The following is a 20,698-nucleotide window of genomic DNA, read 5'->3' on the forward strand; positions in this document are numbered from 1 at the left end:
GACATCTGATGGAAGGACGTTCCACATGGCTGGCACCACTACCGGTAGAAGGCCCTCTGCCTGGTTCCCTGTAACCTCACTTCTCGCAGTAAGGGAACCGCCAGAAGGCCCTCAGCGCTGGACCTCAGTGTCTGGGCTGAATGATGGGAGATGCTTCTTCAAGGCTTCTTCAAGGCCGTTTATGACTTTAAGCTCAGCACCAACACTTTGAATTGTTCTCGGAAACATACTGGGAGCCAATGAAGATCTTTCAGGACAAGTGTTATATGGTCTCGGCGGCCACTCCCAGTCACCAGTCTATTCTGGATTAATAGCAGTTTCCAAGTCACATTCAAAGTTAGCCCTACATAGAGTGCATTGCAGTAGTCCAAGCGGGAGATAACTAGAGCATTCACCACTCTGGCAAGCATTTCTCTCTGTGCATAATAGCAACCTGGGGGTTGTGCAACCTGTATTGTCCCAGACTTACAGGAAGACGGTGTGAGATTGTGAGTTTCAACATAGCATGTAGATTGGCCCTTACACATTCTAAAAGCAAGCCTTTTTCAGGTATAGGTGTTCTTTCCAGTTTTAATCCAGGAAATAAGTATCATAATTTTGAGCAATATCACATTAAACAGTGCGTTGTGGAGCCCAAATGAACTGAGAAGATGCTAGTTTTCAGCCACAAGTCATTTGCTAGGCATTCAATGTACCATTCAGTTGAAGTGGCCTGTTTTCCATGCCAGTGGTTTTACCTTCATATCTGGAAGGACCACATGGTCCAGGGATTTGCAGATTGGAGCATTGTGTGCTAAAATGGTGATGACTCCCTTTGAGTGCTGTCTGCCAAGTCAACCATATTGTGCTGAATTGTGTAAATCTATGCCAAACTGTGTGCATCTGCTTTCAAAGCAAGCTGTTCATTACAGAGATAAGCAGCAGCATACACTTCATACTGCAAGTACAAAGTACGGGCCAAAGTGGTTGCCTGATGCAAAAAAAAATGTGAGGTGTTGCAACATGCCAGTGCAAACACACACACACACACACACACACAGAGAGAGATATTCTGGCAGGAATTTAGTGCCCATATTTCGCAATAGCAACACAACTGGCAGATATTTCATTCCATTTACACACACACACAAACCACAATAATAACTGTTTTTTACAAGCCTCGGGCTGCAGGATCGGATTACTTTGATTTTAAGGAGGTTTTTAATAGAATATTTATACATTTGGGGTACGAGATGAATCAATGACTTTTCTATCATCCTTAATTCACAGTGTGGATAACAGCTTTTGAAAAAAATAAGCAAAAACGCAGACACTGTCTGGTTTGGATTATGTCTTTAGATCTGACGTTACTGTTAGTTACTCAGACAGTATCTGTTTCTGAAGCGTCTTTCATCAGCTTTGGTCAATGTATCCATCTCCTCCTGGAAAGACGTCATTTTGCCACAGTTTATGTCTTTGGCTCTGGTGACACCTTGTCCAGTTTGCTGCAATGTATTTTGCACACAGGCCAAATTTTGAAAAGTGATTCAATGGAAACTCCAGAATGGAGGGGAAATGGTTGCCAGTTAAACTGATAGCAGCCATTGGGCTTCTTGTTTGTTTCTAGGCACAATTCAAAGTGTTGAGTTGTTGTTTTGTTTTGTTTTTGTTCCCACATGGATCAATCCATCAAAGGAGAGCATCTTCTGAGGCCCTTCTCCACATGCCTCTGCCTTCAGAATCTGAGGCCAAGTTGGGCTTCTTCCATGGTGACAACTCACCCTCTAAACACAGAGAGCATCTTCTGAGGACTTTCTCCATGTGTCCCTGCCTTCACTTTTAATAGGACTTTAAAGATCTTTGTTTTAACCAATTTGTGTTTTGGTTTTTTTAAAAGAAACAACAACGACAACTTTGTTTTACTATTGATTTAATTTTTCTGTACGTAATATGTCAACAGCTGCACAGATGGTGCTAGCAAGCAGATGGGAACAGGACAGCACCTCATCATAAGATATTGTTCTGCATTCTGTTTGGAAATACAAATAGAAGTCTGCAAGAAATAATTCTGGAATAAGTTGGAGGGAGAGAAATGTTCGCATGGAGTAATCTGCCACAGGCCCTTTAAATTGTCCAGAGAACCTGTCTGAGCTCTCCCTCAGAGCTATAGGAAGGAGGCCTCTGATAAGTTAGAAATCTTGAAAACAAACATTGTTGAAGGCAGCTTTGCAAGAATGTTTGCTCTCCATGTGACTACTAAGCTCGCTTAAGGAGCTAATCAGAGCTAATTTACAAATGATATTGTAGATGCATGATTGTATTTAATGTCCATTTCCCACTAATAATAGTAGCTGTTGGGAAAACGTAAGCTTCAATATCTCTCAGGTCTCTGATGCTGTAAAAGCTGCTGGTCCGTAGATGGTGGTTAGCAAGTGTTTTATCTGAAGCATTTGTAGGTAATCTGTATTTGTCTCTTAAAATTCATCCTCTTTGTTTATCGGCTGATCTAATGTTAATATAGCCAAGTTTATCCACCTCTTCCATATGATCATTTCTTTCCCAATTTTTAAAGATGGGTTTCCGCACAAAGTCATTTTGCTGTGGGAGAAATTTATATTTTTTGGACATGTGTTGCCAAACTGATGTTATTGTTTCAATAGCATCTTGAGTAGTAATGTATTTAGACCCAAGTGCTCTGTGTGGCTATGAGCCTGCCTGCCCATCCACGCACTTGCTCCCCAGTCAGCTGTGTGAGCAGAGTTACAAATGGGGCTCGGGGGGGGGGGGAAGAAAGATGGAGAGAGCAGGCAAGAGTCACAGGAAGAGGAAAAAGGGAGGGAGGGAAGCAGAAGAGAAAACAGTGAGTGAAGGAAGGGAAGCAGAAAGATGGACCAACAGAGCAGCAGGAGGAGGTGAGATGGGACAGAACAGACCTGATCCCAATGGCCATAGAGGAAGTCACTGGTAGACAACAAAAGCAAATTTGTTAAGTTTCTGATCCACGGTCTCACTTGGTTTCAGAGGCAACAATACAGCTCCTTGCAAAGGGTTTGAGGAAGCCTAAATATGCCTCTACCTCAGTCCCATTGAACCCTCCCTGCAACCCACCACAATTTGTTCAGACTTGCATGTGGCCTTGAACAGACCAAGTGAGCTAGAACGGTTTGCTAGCTGGCCCCTCTGCATCCTTAGGCATCATTTGGAAACAGATTCAGCCTTGTCATTGAGCATTCAAGTACGCCTCAACCTGTGACATTGTCCAGCATTTCCAGAACAATGAACATTTTCCAGCTTCACGGCAGTGAGCCAAATCTATTCACCTTCACATCCATAAAAATACAGGCCACTGTTATAACTAATAGCCAAACAATGTTCCTCTTAAGATAATGAGACTCTTTCTCATCAATAAGATTTATGATGTTATCAAACAGTGAGCTGTCATAGCTTGCACTCAGCTCTCAAAATACACAGCCTTCATGGGATGATTTACTGTCCAAGAGACTTCAGCTAATTAGATCATGCCGCTATATTTTAATTTTAAAATAAAATTAGAATGGTCTAGACCATTCTTGGAATTTGCCAGGGAGTTTAAAAATCCTCTCAGTCTGATGGGCCAGTTCAAGTAGATTATGGAAAGAATCCTATATCATTTTTTAAAAATGATTTTTTGGCCAGACTGGATAAATCAGATGGCAGTTGGTGTTCCCCTGAGTTCTGGTCTTGGGTCATTGCTGGTCATGCTGAAAAGCAATGAGCTGGTAGTTTTCTGAAAAGGGCAGAGACCTGCATGTATGGGAATGACATCTGGTTTCAAAATGCAAATTATCTATCCCCTTGTGCTAAAAAAGAAAAGAAAAAAAAGCTAACTGCATCATTTTGAAACTCTCTAGGATGCTGAAAATTGTCCATACTGTTCTTTGTATGGATGAACTAACCACCATATGTGTTCTACAGCTTCTCAAAAACACAAAGCCAACAAGGCTTAAATTTTATCTCTTTAAACCTCCACTGGCCTCACTGTGAAACCGTACTAGTAAACTAACATGCCACAAAATGGATACTTCATCCACTGTATTAGGCAAGTCACTGGAGATATGTGTACTGACCACGTGCAGTTTAAGACATCAAAATCACCAATTATCAGCTGGGGACTTCTGTGAAAAACTGATTGACTCTTGGAATAAATGAATATACAACAAGCATTAAAAAGGTAAAGGACCCAGGAATGGTTAGGTCCAGTCAAAGGTTAATATGAAGTTGCGGCTCTCATCTTGCTTTCAGGCTGAGGGACCTGGTATTTGTCCACAGACAGCCTTCCAGGTCATGTGGCCAGCATGACTAAACCCCTTCTGACACCACGATGAGTGCCAGAGTGCACAGAAATGCCGTTTACCTTCCTGCCACAGCAGTACCTATGTATCTACTTGCACTGGTGTGCTTCCGAACTGCTGGGTTAGCAGAAGCTGGGATAGAGCAACGGGAGCTCACCCCATCACACAGATTCAAACCGCCAATCTTCCGATCAGCAAGCCCAAGAGGTTCAGTGGTTTAGACCACAGCACCACCCGCTTTTTGCAGCAACCATAGACAGGTTTTGTTCAACTGTGAACAAAGCGTTTGTGATATAAGGTTGATAGGTAGAATGTACATCATAGTCTTCTATGGATGGACCATCAAATTGCTGCATGTTGTTTAAAATCTTACAAATAATTCTAGACAGTTGAGTGGATGGAACTTAATTTGATCCAACAAAGGACCTCTTGATTTCTTATATTTTTAAGCAACAGTGAACATTTGAGATCACGTAAGACAGCCCAGGAAAGGCCATTGTGGTAGAGCCCATGATTTGCCTGCAGAAGCTTCCCTGATTCAATTCTCAGCATCTTCTACTAGGCCTGGAAAAGACCTCTTTGTGAAACCCTAAATGAGTCACTGCCAGTCACTGAAGACAATCACGCTACACAAACCAAAGGCACCTTCCTGTGTGGCCATGTTTCAGCTTAGTTATAGCATAATTTTTAGTGGTGCATCCTTAGCCTAGAAGTTTACCATTATCTCTAGGAATGAGTAGAACGCTTTAGATGATCAGGATCAGAGTCAACAAATATAGCAGCTCCTTTTTCCCTCATAAAATTTGATGTGGAGAGTTTGCTAAATTTCCTACTCTGTAAGTAGTTCAAAAGTGGGATTTGGGTAGAAACTTTTATTTGCTAAAAAAAAACACCTACAAATAGAGAAAAACAAAGCTGTAGGAGAGTTGGAATAGAAGCATTTCAAGTGTGAAGCCATAATGTATAGTATTATGTCTGTACCTGCAAAGCTGCGACGTGGTTTTTTGTTGTTGTTTTAAAGGAGGCTAATGCCTCAAGGTGATAAATGCTTTCAGTGGGTGTCTTCTAAACATGACTAAGCCATCTGGAGCCAACCTACAGTGTTATTAGACATTGCAAAAAAAGGAGAGGATCAAACAGTCTTAGTTACTCATTCAACTAGTTGTGCGCTCTGGGAAATTACAGACAGCAGTCATGACTTTAGCTCCAACTTTAGGCATGCAGTTGTTCTGTAACTATTTTTAAAAGAAAGCGTGTTGTGATGACTGCCAGTGTGTAAAGGTGGTGTTTCCCCTTCACAGTATCACTCCGGCACAGTTAGCATGGTATTTACAGTCTTTATTACATATATACAAGAAACAGCTACAGTTCAGAATTACACGTCCGAACCCATTGAGTCAGATTCGGGGAGTGGCTTCCTATGATTCCTGCACCAACAAAGTAGGTGTGGGAATTGCACAAGATGTCTTTGATCCTTACGTTTCATTTCCTTCCTTGTCTGTGCTGATTTGAAAGCCCCCTGCCTTCCTGAGTCTGAGCTTCCTTCCTGAGCCTTTGGGTGGTTGCAGGGCTCTCCAGAATCCCTGAGCCCCTGCTCTCCCTGGCTACTCTCTGCCCTCTCTTCCGCTTCCTCTGTCTCTGGGTGTGGGGCTCTTCAGCATCCCTTAGCCCCTGTCCTGCCTCGTCTGTCCATTGCTCTTCCGAATCCTCCCCCACACTATTATTTGTGGGTCTCTTGTTTCTTTGGTACCTCAGATCTGCACTCCATTGCCCACCCCTGTCAAGAGCACTGTTCAGTCTGTGATGGTCCATTCAGACATGTAAGTCATTAGTGGACCCTTGGAATGTCAAGGGATGGTTCTTCATGTTACATTATCAAGTTTTCAGAAACCATGTTACATTATCAAGTTTTCAGAATAGGATCGTCATCTCACTAGGATCATGTTACATTATCAAGTTACATTATCAACCATGTTACATTATCAAGTTTTCAGAATAGGATTGTCATCTCACTAGGATCAACCTGACCTAACCCTTAACAGCTGCTTGGTCTGCATAAAACAGTGTGTGAAGCCTTTCACAATATGGAGGAAAGCATCATTACTTACGAACATCTTCAGATCAAGACTTAATGGGGAGCAGTGATAAGAAGAAGAAGAAGAAGAAGAAGAAGAAGAAGAAGAAGAAGAAGAAGAAGAAGAAGAAGAAGAAGAAGAAGAAGAAGAAGAAGAAGAAGAATAGTAGTAGTAGTAGTAGTTTGGATTTGATACCCTACTTTATCACTACCCTAGGGAGTCTCAAAGCGGCTAACATTCTCCTTTCCCTTTCTCCCCCACAACAAACACTCTGTGAGGTGAGTGGGGCTGAGAGACTTCAAAGAAGTGTGACTGGCCCAAGGTCACCCAGCAGCTGTATGTAGAGGAGTGGAGAGGCCAACCCGGTTCCCCAGATTACAAGTCTATCGCTCATAACCACCACACCACACTGGCTCTCCAGTGTAGATAGAGCTGGGAACCCTATAGGATCATCAAGTTATGCCCATGCCTGTATGAGCCAGGCCTAAGCTGAGATGAGATGGAGACCACCATCAAATTGGCAGCATTACAAGCCATTTGTTATGCATAGATATATCTAGTACATCTAACGTATAATGAGGCAGGGGGGCTTGGGGATTTCTTACTTTTCCTCAAAGCAATGCAATAAGATCTGAAGTTAATGAATAATTACCAATTATTTGCCCAGCTCTAACCCTGTTTCTAAATTTGCAGTGTGGCTGTCTCTCTGAAACCTGAAATAGAATCTCTGATTTTATATCTCTATTCAGCAGCAAAGTTATTTGTTCTGTAAGCAGAACAGCTAGGAATACGAAATTAAGCCTCACAGGGGAGAATTCTTGATAGGGATGTGGAAGCAGAAAATTATCCACAGATTTAAACTACCCAATAGTTATCCCTGGAAGGGATCTATCAGTAGTGCCTTCGACTCCAAATCCTATCGTTTGAATGATAAAGAGCCAAAATAAAAGGCGCTGGAGATAGATTTTGGTTATTACCTGGCAGTAAAGGGAAGGATTCATGTGGGGTTAAGATGATGTTTTCTTCTAGATATAGGGCGGGGGAGGAAGCAAACAGGGAAAGTAGCAATCACATTGAGCTGCTAAAATGCTTAGGCTAAGAAACAATATAAAGAATATGAGATTTCATTAGACTGTGGCAAAACACATTACACTGTAGTTCAGCTATCTAATGAGTTTTTAAGGTAGCATGCAAAATAGCATGAAAGTCATATTGCCACTACCCATATCACAGCAGTGACAGCTAAGACACATTTAATTTGTTGCAGGGTTTGCTGGAGAAAGCCCGCGAGAGACAGCTTTTGTGGTTGCCCCCACAACCTGGCATTCCTGAGATGCTTCCGACCCAGATGAAATTAGATGCATGGGACAAAGCTTGTCCACCTTTGATTACTCACAGCTGAATGTGTTGAATTTTGGCATCCCACGACAGGGTGAGCTCCCGTTGCTCAGTCCCTGCTCCTGCCAACCTAGCAGTTCGAAAGCACGAAGTGCAAGTAGATAAATAGGTACCACTCCGGCGGGAAGGTAATCGGCGTTTCTGTGTGCTGCTCTGGTTCACCAGAAGCGGCTTAGTCATGCTGGCCACATGACCCGGAAGCTGTACGCCGGCTCCCTCGGCCAATAAAGCAAGATGAGCGACGCAACCCCAGAGTCGGTCACGACTGGACCTAATGGTCAGGGGTCCCTTTACCTTTACCTAGGGTGCAGCTGACATTTTAAAACCTAAAGTCAGGGAAAACCAGATATCAGGAGGAAGAGATCAACCCTCACCTTCTCCCTGATTAGTAGTTTGAACGTCAAGTAAGAGCAGCAACAGCAGTAAGCAGTGTTGGGCATGTGCGGAGGTCCATAGCCCACTTTTTCTAGCACTCCTGAACATGTGAAGAGCAGAATTAAGCAGAATAATATTTTTTTCCCCTATATAGAGACCAGAAGAGATATTTTACGTGCTTCCTTCTACCTCCCCATATCAGACTATTTAAGACATAGAATAAAAATGCAAAAGAGCTTTGAGTAGAAATGGTCAAAGCTGTCCATTTCAGTTTTTTTCCTGCCAGCTGTTCATTTTCCCATTCTTAAGTTCATTTCTCCACATCAGTGTTAGGATTCAATGAATAACGAAATTCATCAGCATTTCCATGAAATTTTCTCGCAAATTTTTGCAAAACCGTTTCCCCTAATGGAATGGATTTTTTGCATGTTATTTTCAGTAATGCATGCACATATTTGCCTACTATATGTATTTCTTGCACATATTAGTTGGCTGGATAACTGCATTACAAAATTCAGATAAGTGTGAATTTCAAAGGATGGCTGTGTTTTGGTTCACACGTTTATTAGGAAAGTGCACCTTTAAATTCAAACTGAAATGAATTTTTCATCCATCTCTAACTTTAAGAGATAAAACACCCAACGACACCCAAAGGTGAGCATTGGTCTGGGGTGATCTGGCAATGTCTGATAAGGTTTGTTCCATGACAAACAAAGCTCTGGACACCAGCTCCATTGTTCAGTTTTCCTTCCCAAAGCAACGTACACATTTTTTATTATTATTACAAAACTTTGTGGACCCTGCTTTTAGGTAACTTTAAAGGCATTCCAGTGTTGCAAGATAATAAAAAGCAAATGGCAAGTCAGTCAGGCTATTATTCTGGATAGAAACCAAGGGATTCTGACTGCTTTGCAGCTGCTACAATGCAAAATAGGTATCCCACTTCACTGGCCATCATGATTATTTTCAGGCAATTTTGTGTGAGCTTTATTTCAAATCTCATAGCTTGCTCGCACTACTTTATATCACTACTTCACTGCTGCCAATCTAGTTATTATATATATATATAGAGAGAGAGTGTATTGTGTGAGGGGAGGGAAAACGGGGCATTGTGTGAAACTGTTTATATATAGATTCAAACAACTATGGACATCTATTTCTGCTTGCTACCAGTTTCACTTCAAAGTTGCTTTCTCCATCGTGTTACATGCCCTTATTTCCTGCATACGCTTCTTATCAGTAAAGATAAGGATCCATAGGAATGCACATGTGTTTTCAAATGCTTTTTCTTCTCTCCTTCTGCAACCCTCTCCTTCGTAGCATGAGAGACTGCAGTCATCCAAAGCAGCACAAAAAAAAACAGCTTTTATTTTTAAACAAACATGTCTCAAGGCCATGAGTTTTGCAAAGCCTGGTGTCTTGTCGAATTCAAGATGGTTCTTTTAAAATTAGATTCAGAAGCAAAACAAACGGAAGTGGCTGAGAAATTTACAGGTTTTATTCCAAACAGCAAGCAAAATGTACATTACCAAGCAACACTTCAATCTGCCATGGGGAAGCCTTGAAGATGTGGCCAAGGTAGCCTTGATGCACAGAACTGTAGCCAACAGTCTATGCAGAGCTTCTGAAGTCTCTACTCCAGAACTAGAGATTTTATAGATCTGAGTCCTGTTAGAGTAATACAGGCTCAACTATGGCTACAATAAAAGGCTTTTACCGATCAATGCTATTTACCAACAGACCACACATCGAAGACCTTTTTACAAGGGATATAGAAAGTAATATTAATGTAATAATAATAAATTTTATTTATACCATGCCTTCCCCAGCCAGAGCCGGGCTCAGGGCGGCTAATACCAGTAAAATTACAGTAAAAATATAATAGGGAAAAAATAAATTTAAAATAGTAGTCCATAGATCAAAACCATAAGGGGAGGGTAACATAAGGATCAGACTGAGTCCAAACCAAAGGCCAGGCGTAACAGCTTTGTCTTGCAGGCCCTGCGGAAAGATGTCAAGTCCCTCAGGGCCCTAGTCTCTTGTGACAAAGTGTTCCACCAAGTCGGGGCCAGTACTGAAAAGGCCCTGGCCCTAGTTGAGACCAATCTAACCACCTTGCGACCTGGGACCTCAAAAATGTTGTCATTTGTGGACCTTAAGGTCCTCCACAGGGCATGCCAGGAGAGGCGGTCCCATAGGTACTTGGGTCCTAGGCTGCATAGGGCTTTAAAGGTCAAAACCAGCACCTTAAACCTGACCCTGTTCTCCACCAGGAGCCAGTGCAGTTGGTAAAGCACTGGATGAATGTGATCCCATGGCAAGGACCTCGTAAGGAGCCTCGCCGCAGCTTTCTGCACCCACAGGAGTTTCTGGGTCAGCTGCCCTTCGTAGAGTGAGTTACAATAATCAACCCTGGAAGTGACCATTGCATGGATCACTGTGGCCAGATCAGGGCAAGAAAGGTAAGGCACCAACTGCTTAATATAATAAAACATGAATAACCAGAGGCAGGAAGAGTTAGGCAGATAACCAGAGGCAGGATTGGGGTTGACCATGTCAGATCATTATCTCCTTGAAATCACAATCATCTCCTGCATTATCCATACACCTGGGCTGCAATTACTTTGGTGTAAGACTGATTAAAGTCAAACAGAATGGGTTTAGAGTAAATATGAACAGATTTGGTCTACACATTTCCAGAGAAGGGAAAGGCTTTGAGGTGGGTGAGGGGGGCAGATAGGAAAATGGAGTGGGTGCTGACTAAAGGAGAGAAGATGGATTTGCAACACCCTAAATCAGGGAAAAGGGACCTGGGATCCCCCCCCCCAAAATGCTGTCAAACTGCTAGCCCCATAATCCTTGACCACTTGCTATATTTCCTGGGGATGATGGGACTTGGACTCCAACAAAATCTGAAGGACCAGAGGTTCCAAGTCCCCTGGCATACCCCTTTACTGTGCTAAGTTGCCATTTAAGTTTAAGACTTGTATTAGGTTTGTTTGCATAGCCTGTGGTCTTGATTATCTGCTTCTGGGAAGCTGCTGTCAAAATACGCAGATCATTTGTTTACGCAGTATCCTGGGACCAAAATTGTTCTCAAACTTTCTTGAATATTTCTACTCCCTTTCCCTTCTCCAGTTTAAAAGTGTTTTTTAAATAAATAATAAATGATGAATGATGAATAATAAATAATAAATAATAGCTGGTCCCCTTCATCATTCTTCTTGCTTCCTCAGTCAGGTGTCTAATTCTTGAAAAGAAATGAGCAATTGCAACATACAGGCTGTGAGCAGATTCGATGCAACACCAAAACCAACAAAGAGCATGTTTGTAGTTGCTGAACCATGTCATTAAATGCGGGTCTGCCTGATGAAAGCACGGAAGGAGCAGGCACACATGCTAGAGGTGCTGAATCATTCTCCTACTCAATGTTTTCTCCTCACCAACCTTTCATTTACCAGCAGGTATCCTTTTCAGTGCTGGCGGAATGACTGGGAGTGAGGGTTTGACAGACAGCAGGTGAATCCAGCCCCCAACTCCCATCACATACTTTCTGCACTCTAAATAGCTCTTCTCAAATGATTTGGGCATGTGCCAGTTTCGGAAAGCAAAGATAACTTAGAATACTGTGTTGTTAGTTGTAGGTATTAGTGGGTCTTTAGTGAGGAAAGTGTGGCTATTCAATAAATGGAGCTAGCATCAGGGAATACTACAAAGTTGAATAAGTCAAGCCATTATGTATGGCTGCATAGCAATAAAAATATTTACATCCTTTAACTGATTGGGATACAGAAGTCTTCCAGCTACCCCTTTATACTTTAAAAGATATATATAAAAAACACCACCATAAAAGTTGGGTGCATTTTTAGAAAACACAGTTGGATCTCACCGCCTCCCCCCCCCCCCCACATTTCAAACGACAAGAGGAAACTTTTTTCCCTTTCATTCTGTATATCTTCTTACTGTCTGTCGTCGCACACGCAAGCACACACACGCACAATAAATATGTCAGTCTCTCGCACTGGGTAGGAAAAACATGAAAAGGGGGAACAAAAGCTTGTCTGCTTTGCAACACAAAAGCCAGGCAGCCTTGATTCAGATTGCCGCCTTCACTTTTCTGTAATGGAACGTGTACTAATGGGAACACTTTAAAATTCTTCCCCAAAGGAGCTCAGGCCAATTGCTTTCTTCTGCTTCCACCCTTAATCCCTGTGATGTTGATTAGGCTAAAACAGCCCCCCCCCCATTTGCTGCACTCCAGATATTTTTGACTACAGTTCCCATCATCCTCAACCACTGCTAAGCTAGAGGAAAGATATGTCAGCCTTCCTCTAACAAAATGAGCTTAAAATTCCATCACTAAACCTCTCTCTGCTTGTTCTGCTCACACTCTGAGCTGGAGAAGTGAAATGTACAGAGAAAATTAGAATCCAGTTGTTGAAATGAATCCGTAGGTAGGCATGGACTTGGCTTCTTCAAACTTGATCATAGATGTTTGGATAAAGAAATGGGGAGGGAGGGGAGAAGTAATCATATACATGAAGTGCTACATTCCTATTTTGGTTACCCATGATTAGGTAAAGGTAAAGGGACCCCTGACCATTAGGTCCAGTCATGGCTGACTCTAGGGTTGTGGCGTTCATCTTGCTTTATTGGCCAAGGGAGCCAGCGTACAGCTTCTGGGTCATGTGGCCAGCATGACCAAGCTGCTTCTGGTGAACCAGAGCAGCGCACGGAAGCGACGTTTACCTTCCCGCCGGAGTGGTACCTATTTATCTACTTGCACTTTGACATGCTTTCAAACTGCTAGGTTGGCAGGAGCAGGGACCGAACAATGGGAGCTCACCTTGTCGCAAGGATTCGAACTGCCGACCTTCTGATCAGGAAGTCCTAGGCTCTGTTGTTTAACCCACAACGCCACCCACGTCCCTACCCATGATTGCCGCATGGTAATCTGTTGGTATAAATAATTCTATTTATACCAACAGAGTAATCTCAGATCAGCCAAGTCCAAGGATAGATGGGGAAATGTTGGTTTCGTTTACACACCCATGCCTGTCCCTTAAAGGCCGATTCATCAACTGATGACTTGCATGTGTGAATGTAACATCACAGACAGAACTTTTATATTGCCTTTCCTTGGCTACCATGTTTTTAAATGAAACCAGTTCACATATTTGACACCCGGTGATTAACTGTCTGGCAACCAAGCAGAGTGTGAAGGAGCCTTTTACGACACAAAATTCATTACACATAAATTTTGAAGCTTGAACTTTATCACTCACTTGCCACCCCATTGCCGGCGTTGCCCTATGATTTCACATGTCAGGCAGCAGACCCAATCAGACCCCAGTTTCATAGCAAAGAAAGGTGCTTAGCATTTGACTCTTCGCAGTCACAGTCATTTTATGCAAAGATTGTTTACAGTTGTAAAAATCTCTGACTTTATTTTTGAGATCACAGAAATGCATCTTAGCAGCCTGCCACTTTGGGTAACAAGTTCATTAAATGTACGTAGCAATGAAACTTCCTTCGGAAATCTATAGATCAAAGATGGTTTGATGCAAAATAAATTTCCAACTAGACAGTAGAGAAGCAGTGTGTGAGAGACTCAATACGCTTTCATTCAAATAAAGTTTAATTTGGTATCTTATCTACCCATACATGCATACATTGTGCTTTCATTTTGTTCCCCAATTAAGCAAGTCGTGTTGCATATTATAAATGGGGCACCATAACTACATGTTTGCTTTTTAACAGCATAATCTACATTGAAATGAGTCCTGTGAAGTGATAGTCTAGAAAGCCCATAAGCAGGGATGAGACATTTATTTGTGTCTAGGCCTCATTCCATTGTGTGCTGTCTCTCAGGGCTATATACTAGAGCAGACCCTCAAAGTGTCCCTATTTTCCAGGAACGTCCAAGATTTACAGAAGCCATCCTGGTTTCTGATTTGATTCTGGAATGTCCCACTGTTCCTTAGGACGCCCCATTTTCATCAGAGAACATTGGAGGGTATGGAGTTATCAGACCTCCGAGCCATCTGAAGGCAGACCGAAGCTCAGGTGGAGACCAGGGCCATTTGCATGACCTTCCAGTGACCCTGGGGGAGGTCCAAGTTGATGTGCATCACCCGGGTTCCCCCTAATGGTGGTTAACCCTTTTAGACTTCCTGTATGGTGGGCAGGAGTCAGATATAGTCGGTTCAATTCCAGTGCCTAAGCCAATACCACCCACATTCTGTAACCAATAAAGTTGTGGCCTAATTTTTGCCCATTAACCTAATACAGTGTCCATGAGTTCAACACATGGGGGGGCCTTGGGGTCTTGACACACAAATACATGGATAAAAGAAAGACTGTGTTGGTTTTGTCACGGCACATGATTACTTTTACTTAAACCTTTACGATGTCTCTTTGTAAATGGTCTTGACGTAAGGTCCCAGCTGACATCTCAAGCTGGTAAAGGCTTGCTGAAAGCATGAAAGAGAAGCTCTCCAGGAACACAGGTGTTGCTGGCATCCACCTTTCTTGGGAGACAATGGAAGAGTGATCCTTTGGGGGTGAAGGCAAACTGTTGGAGAGTTACAGCACCTGGTGTGGGTATAGAGACCGATAAGAGAGAGACATGTTTGGTTGCAGCTGGGGCACATGAAGGTGGCCAGTTTTGCTGTTGCAGATGCACCAGGGCTTTCCCTCTCTCTGCATTCCTGCAGCAGGAAAACACACCAAGAATACAAGAATATAGCAGCACAGGGGTACGATTTTGCTTCCTCCTTCTCCAAAAAGAAAATTCAAAGCACAACTTGTTGTTTTTCAAGAAAATTTATTTGTGGCCAAATAAATGGTTCTATAAGGATGCGGGTGGTGCTGTGGGTTGAACTACAGAGCCTAGGGCTTGCCAATCAGAAGGTCAGCAGTTTGAATTCCCGCAAGGGGGTGAGCTCCCGTTCCTCGGTCCCTGCTCCTGCCAGCCTAGAAGTTCAAATGCACATCAAAGCGCAAGTAGATAAATAGGTACCTCTCTGGTGGGAAGGTAAACGGTGTTTCCATGTGCTGCTCTGGTTTGCCAGAAGCGGCTTAGTCATGACCTGGAAAAACTGTCTGTGGACAAACGCCGGCTCCCTTGGCCAGTAAAGCGAGATGAGCGCCACAACCCCAGAGTCGTCCGCGACTGGACCTAACGGTCAGGGGTCCCTTTACCTTTTAAATGGTTCTATAACTCTAAGTGGGGACGCGGGTGGCCTCGGACTTGCTGATCGTATGGTCGGCGGTTTGAATCCCCACGGCGGGGTGAGCTCCTGTCGTTCGGTCCCAGCTCCTGCCCACCTAGCAGTTCGAAAGCATTCTTAAGTGCAAGTAGATAAATAGGTACCGCTTTATAGCGGGAAGGTTAACAGCGTTTCCGTGTGCGGCACTGGTGCTGGCTCGCCAGCTGCAGCTTTGTCACGCTGGCCACGTGACCCGGAAGTGTCTTCGGATGGTGCCGGCTCATGGCCTCTAGAGCAAGATGAGCACGCAACCCTAGAGTCGGACACGACTGGCCCGTACGGGCAGGGGTACCTTTACCTTTATAACTCTAAGTGGTTTTTACTCTAAGTGGGCTTTTATAACAGATATATCTACTTTACAAAAGAAGTGGACACTTTTTTGAACAGCTGTTTTGAGATCTTAAAGTATTTTCACAATTAAAAAGATTCTGGTTTTGACTAGATCTTTAATATTGCCAAGAATCTTGTCCCAACCCAAAAACATGGTACCTTGAACTATGTTTATTTGAATATTGCCTTTATTTGTTGCTATGAGATTTGCTATCAATAAAGTATGCTAAATTAGGAATGAAACATTAATTTCACTGCTGATATCTGTAGGTGATGCAGTACTTTTTAGTAATCACACAGCAGAAATTTCAGAAGGGGCAGGAGATCTTTTTTTGTGCTGCAGTACCAAATTTGGACAAGAAGTATACGGATATAACCTTGCCTACTGAGTTAAATTTAGCTCATTGAAAAGATAATGAGAATTAAATGTCAATATATACTTTAGGTGTTCCATCTTTGCTTTATAATCTCATTAAAGGTGAATACCAGCCTAGCTAAATAAATAACCGTATGTTGCCTCCCTTTTACAACCACATTTCACTGCTTTTACTATGTATTTATTGAAAAACTATTAACCCTATTATTCAGATTAAATGCTATCGCAAAATCTAAGAAGATCCAAATAAGAAATAATATGTTTTATTAGATTTAGCATGAACTCTTTCAAAGCCCAATCCAGCAAATATAATTAAAAAAGGCATCAGTCTTCTTATTAATAGCAGTTCCATTAAGAACTATGTGACAGATCTTCTTTAGCAATAAGAGTTGTTTAAAACTTTATCCACTGCAAGGACAATTTACAAATTAAAAATTAATACAAAAAAATGCTTCTAAATAAAATATGTACTTCAAACATCAATAAAATCCAAGCTGTTCCTTCAGCCCGCAAAACATCTACAAATTGTAACATTATTTACATAATTATCTTGAATGTAATTACAACTGTTAAGCCACAGAATGTATTCTGAGTTAGCCCTAATCAGAGTAAATCCACTGATATTAATGGACATAACTGAGGTAGGTCTGTTAATTTTAATTAGTCTACTCTGAGCAGGCCTAGCACTGGTTACAATCCTGTGTTTGCTTTCCAAAGTCCTATTTACACATTACATTGAATGTGAGCATTGTACGCACTGTATCTGCTCCAAACCTCCACACATTCGGTTTAAACTAGCCTGCATACAATTGCATACACACAATACCTTTAAAATGTGTTCCCCCATGAAACCCCGGAACTGTAGTTTGCTAGGGTGCTGGAAAATGTAACTCTGTGAGGGGTAAACTACAATTTCCAGGATTTTTGGGGTGTGTGCTTTAAAAGTATTTTACATGTACATGTTAGGCTTGCAGCCTACACATGTAGAGTTCTTTCCTCATAAGCAGAGGCAATGGGAAAACAGTGAGAAGAGAGGCCAATAGACTGTATGCGTGGAGGTACTTTACACCAACCGCCGGGCCCATTGGCAAAGCAAGTTTGTGTTGCAAAGATGTCTGCAAATGTCACATGAAAGATGGCAACATTGACCCCACTGTGTGGGAATCTCTTGCAGTGCTTGGAGACAGTCAGGTTGTGTGCCCACAGAAGTGAGCAGCAGAGGAATGACTCCTGGGAAGAGCACAGAAAGAAGAAACTCCATGGTACACTTGCATCAGCACAACTGGACACCTTCATCTGCCCCAGCGGCAACAAAACATGTCTCTCCCATATTGGTCTCCACAGCCGCAGCAGGCTCTGTGTTAGGGTGCTGTCAGCGGCTCCCAGCTGGTTGTCCAGGAAAGTATGGAGACAAGGAACAGTTTCCAATAGTCCTTTTTTATTTCATACTTTACAGGTAGAGGCTATAGAACCCAGCCTCTTGGATAATGGCATTGGCCCGAGTGAATCTCCACCCCACCCGCTTCTCTCCCACTTTCTCATTCGTCGTCATCATCATCTCCTTTACAGGTGCCATCAGCCTTTGAGCTCTTTGCTCTCCTACTTTTAAGGCTCTCTAGGTTCTGGGAGATGGTGGGTCTGGAATGCTTTCTAGTGACCACATGTCAGCCAACTGCTGCCCTGGCTCTGCCTGATCCTCCTCTCCCATTATTTCCCAACATTCCCGCTCATCTGCCTCTGAGCTGTGACCTCCCTCGAACCACTGTTGTAAATCTATACGGTCTTCCTCTTCCTCATCCCTGGAAGGGTCAGGATGGGGAGACAGTCTCCACCACTCCTCCTCTGCCCAGCCCCTGACACTCTGTAATTCTCCAATGGTGAGAGCACACTCTTCTGTTGTCTCCTGAGATAGATGGATGCCAGCTACAACCAGGTAATATATAAGGGGTGGCTAACAACTGGCCCTCCGAATATTGCTGTACTACAACAGCAAGCTTGGGGTGTATGTGGTGTTAGAGGAGGGAAAGTACCTCTGGTGGAAAAACATCATGCTCCTTCAGAGGTACTTTGTCCACCTTTGGTCCCCACCCAACACTCAGCCCTCACCTGTGGCTCCAAAAAGCTGTCAGGATGTGACAGAAGCCATACCCTAGGAACAGCTTCAACTGGCTGCCCAAACCAGGTGAGGGTAGCAGATGACACAAATAATGGTTCCAACAGTCAAGAAGGCAGTTTCTGTGTGTGCTGTAGAGGGAAGTGAGGGCAAATGACGCTTGTCAACCTGGGAAGATAGCCCATACAGAAGAAGGAAACTCTTATCCTAAAACTTTGCTACCTTGCAGAATATCTTCAGGAGAAGAAAAAGCTAAGGAGTAAACACTACACAAATCTGGAGTGGAGTCCCTAAGATGGTTGGATGGTGCCTTCCAGCAAATGGGATCATCTTAATAGATGGTGTCAGGAAATTGCCATCGGAAGAACAGGTGGCGGAAGGGCTCCAGGAGAATAGGAGAGACTCTGCAGCAGAAGAGGGAACCAGTAGGGGGGGAGCAGGAGCTCCAAGGGGAAGGGAATCGGAGGAGAGGCTCTGGGACACTTCCAGTGAGAACAGTGAGGAGGTATCAAGGCCCCCTTTAGGAACCCCCACCCCTCGCCGGAAACTGTCACACAGGGAATCCAGGAGACGTGTTTCCGTTAAGCAGCTTTTATGCTGGAAGCGTTTCCGCAGGCGCCCACTGTCGGATTCTACCAGCGACTGACGGAGCCATGTCAAAGGGCTCCGCTCAAGGCAGAGCTTTGCTACGCTGAGCAAACTCTGAGGGACCAACCCTTTTATGCACAAGTAGCTCATTGTCCCATCACAGATGGTCCTGGTTGTGGGCAGGCTCTCAATCTGGTTCCCCCCACCCTGGCATGGGCTGGAGCTATCGCACTCACGCCAGGGTGGCACCGCAATCACCCAAGGCTATTGCCCAATCATGTCAAAGGGTGATAGTGGGGAAAAGTATAAAAGCGGCAGTGCGACGTGTACTTGGCTCCTGCTTCGCGCTGCTGAACACCCACCCACCCTACCTTTAATTTAGATCCTTTGGCCGTGCTTTGGACTTTGGTTGGTTTCCCAGCTTGAGTCGGGGGCCGGGTAGGAATTTTTTCCATTTGGCAAATTGACACGGGCCACTTGGCTTTTGCCTACCTCTTAGCTATCATCACAACTTTGTAAGGTTTGGTGGTTAGGCATTGGCTTAGTATGAATGGGGGAGGGGAGGTCAGCCATCGCCTGCCCCTCCAGTTTCAAGGGTATTCCATTAAAGGAAGCTGGGGCCTGGTTCCTGTCCAATGTCCGCTTGAAGGGTGAAGGCCATGCCAGGCTTCTGGGAACACCAGGGGAGATGCAGGCGGGTTCCCCTGAAGCAATTTCCCTTTGGGTGGTTTACCCTTACAGACTTCCTGCAAAGGGGGAAGGAGTCAGATATAGTCTTGCCAATGCCTAAGCCAATACCGCTCTCATTCCTGTAATCAATAAAGGTGTGGCCAAATTTTTGCCCCCAAACCTTAATATCCGTGTCCATGTGAATTTATTTATCCTAATGGGGGGTCAGCTTGAGGGTCTAGCCACGTAACTCCTGCAGCCAAGCTGAAGCCAAATGTATAGCTCTGCTTTCATTTGGAGCTTTAGAGGGGATGTCTTGTCATCTGGGAAGTCCAGGACCTCCACACACACTCCACAGGCTTGCACCCTGCAGAGGTCACTTCGGTGCACTTTGACTTCAGCCCTGTAGGCGCACTCCATTATCTCTTGAAACAGACAGATGCCAACTGGAAGAACTGCAATTATCCCTGAGCATGAAACTTGTTGGAACCGGTGAGCTTTGTAGTCCAACAGCATCTGGAAGGCCACAAGTTAGCTACTTCATTTCTATGCTTCCAGATGTATGTATGCAACTTGGGAGTGGGGTGAATGAATGCCTATGATTATGCTCCAACACCCCACACATTCGTGTCCCTGAGTTCTGTTAGCTGCCCAGCCAAACATACCACACATATAGTAGGTGCATATGATCATCTTTGAGCAATGGAGAGAAATGATACTACAGTGGTACCTCGGGTTACATACGCTTCAGGTTACATATGCTTCAGGTTACAGACTCCGCTAACCTAGAAATAGTATGTTGGGTTAAGAACTTTGCTTCAGGATGAGAACAGAAATCGTGCTCCAGCGGCACGGCAGCAGCAGGAGGCTCCATTAGCTAAAGTGGTGCTTCAGGTTAAGAACAGTTTCAGGTTAAGAACAGACCTCCGGAACGAATTAAGTACTTAACCTGTGGTACCACTGTATTCAATATTGGCACCAGGATATATATATATATATATATATATATATATATATATATATATATATGCAGGTTTTGGTGTCCTCGGGTGTCTTCCCGTGTAAAAGTTGGGGTGTCTAGGCGACGTTTCGACGAGGTCTCACTCGTCATCTTCAGGCTGGTGCTTTCGGCTTCTTGTTACTGGAACAGAGCAGGATCTCAGTGTTTGAGTTCCTATAAATACTGTTGAGGG

This window comes from Podarcis melisellensis (assembly GCF_964234715.1).
Source record: "Podarcis melisellensis genome assembly, chromosome: 4".
In the NCBI taxonomy this organism is placed as follows: domain Eukaryota; kingdom Metazoa; phylum Chordata; class Lepidosauria; order Squamata; family Lacertidae; genus Podarcis; species Podarcis melisellensis.